Raw genomic sequence first — 2,361 nt, 5'->3', positions numbered from 1 at the left:
CTTTCACCAGGGAAAAGGAAAACAGCATAACAGAGAGCAAACAGAAAATAGTCTGGACACAAACCATACATTAGTTATTAAAATAAACATAAACCAGCTGAATTCTTCTTTCACAGTAGATGATCAGATTGAACTGATGATAAAATATGCATCATAAAGAGTTTATCAAATATATACCAGGGAATAAAATCAAAATGAAGCAAAGTTGGAGACTATTAACACCAGATAAAATGACATACAAGAGCAAAACATCAAACAGGTAAAAGAAGAATAAATAATGGTGAAAGTTTTATTCAATAAAGAAGATATAATAGTTGCAAAATTGTCTGCATTAAATATCCACCATATACAAATCAAAAAATAAAATGAAAACAAAAGCACATTATAAGTTTAAGGAAACTTTGGAAAGGACTAATACAGCTGTTGATAATTGATAAGTAGCTTTCTGAATTCCAAATAGCAAATAAATAGCAAATAAACAATTTACTGAAGAATAGAATCATTAAACTCAACTAACTAGAAACATGGTACCAAATGGATAAGGCCTTTCTCTTTGTAAACTAGAAACAGAAAGTATACATTCTTCCCTGTTTTGATGGAGCAACTAATAGTATTGATCATGTACTTGAGTGAAGTCGCTCAGTCCTGTCCGACTCTTTGCGACTCTGTGGACTGTAGCCTACCAGACATCTCTGTCCATGGGATTTTCCAGGCAAGAATACTGGAGTGGGTTACCATTTCCTTCTCCAGGGGATCTTCCCAACCCAGGGATCGAACCTGGGTCTCCCGCATTGGAGGCAGACACTTTAACCTCTGAGCCACCAGGGAATAGTATTGATCATATACTTAGCCACATTGAAAATCTTACTAAAATAATCCAAGGAGAGATTTTTATAGACCACATTCTCTGATTAGACTCAGTTAAGCTACAAAAAAGCAATAAAAAGGCCAGAAAGGACATTAACTACAAGAAAGCTCACAATATTCTTCTAAATAATTATTAAATCCATGAGAAAATTCAGCTAAATTCATACAGTATTTAAAATACCAGGGAGAGCGTAAAATAAAAAAAACACTTTGTACAAAAAATTATGGGATGTAGCTAAGAATATATTATGCAAAAATATGTCTTTATTGTTTTATTATTTATAAAAACTATAAAAAGTGAACTTCATTTTTCAAATGAAGATATTAGGACAAATATGATAAACCAAAAAAAAAAAAAAAAGGAAAAATGCAATTGTAGACTCTCAAAAAAAAGAATAGAATAGAAAAAGCACAATAGGAAGGAAACATCAAACAAAAGCAGTTTTACTGAATAGATGAATGAGATTGAGTGACAAGCATGACTAGTGAAAAAAAGGCAGAAATGTTCAGCGTGTTAAATGAAGAAGAAAAACTGCAGACCCATGAGAGACTTAAGTTTTTATTAGAAAATCATATATATAGATATAGTATAAAAATTTTATTACCTTGATAAGTATAATCAAGTAAAATGGGCTCAACAAGAATTAAAATATCTGGTTAGGCAATAACCAGTAAGTTGATATTAAAATAATCACATATCTACCATTTAAAAAAATCACTAAGCCCAGATAGTTTCATAGTCAAGTTTAATCTAACTTTTAAAAATATAGGAATTTCTTGGCAATTGAAATGATTGGAGACAGCATGTAAATGATAGAAAGATATACATTTGTTTTATTAATATTATATAAACTCAATACAAAATCTGATAAGGCTTATATAAAAAATAAAACTCTGAGTCAATTTTCTAAAGTGTCAGCCAAAAATTTCAGTCAAATAGAATAACAATGCCACACTCAAATGTGGCAATCAAAGAAATCTTATTCAAAGAATTTAAGTAAATTTCAAATTTTGAAATATATCAACCTACTTCCTTACCTCAATAAATTAAAGAGAGGAAAAGCCATATGATTATACCATAAGAAACTGAAGTACTTTATAAATCCAGCATTCATTCTCCTTAAAAATTCTAGGTAAAATCTAAATAGAAGGAAGCAGGATAAAGATATACTTAATTAAAAAACATGAAAATGAATAGTTGAACATTTCCTGTTCATGAGAACTCAGCACTTTTGCTGCAGGGGACCCAGGTTCAATTCCTGGTGCAGGAATTAATAACCCACAAGCTGTGCAGTCTAGTCAAAAAAAGTGAAAAAAAATAGTAAAACTCTGAAATGAATCCCATTAAAAGAAAAGTTATGGATAACTTCTATTACTATTACAACTGAACACTGTTTAGCAAGTGCTAATTGATATAATAAAACTGGTGAATAAAATAAGCAATTATTGTGTCCTTACAAAATTCAAGAGACTCCACCGAAACAACTATTAAAT

At 30.3% G+C, this 2,361-nt stretch overlaps 1 non-coding gene across 1 annotated transcript; it reads right to left on the bottom strand.

Moving 5' to 3' along the window:
- Positions 1-756: 756 nt before the first annotated feature.
- On the bottom strand, positions 757-828 carry TRNAW-CCA. The gene has a single exon. It is a non-coding gene; the product is annotated as a tRNA-Trp (tRNA).
- Positions 829-2,361: the final 1,533 nt, after the last annotated feature.

This window comes from Oryx dammah, unplaced genomic scaffold (genome assembly GCF_014754425.2).
Source record: "Oryx dammah isolate SB20612 unplaced genomic scaffold, SCBI_Odam_1.1 HiC_scaffold_10, whole genome shotgun sequence".
Lineage (NCBI taxonomy): Eukaryota > Metazoa > Chordata > Mammalia > Artiodactyla > Bovidae > Oryx > Oryx dammah.
This window is presented reverse-complemented; position numbering and strand designations above follow the sequence as displayed.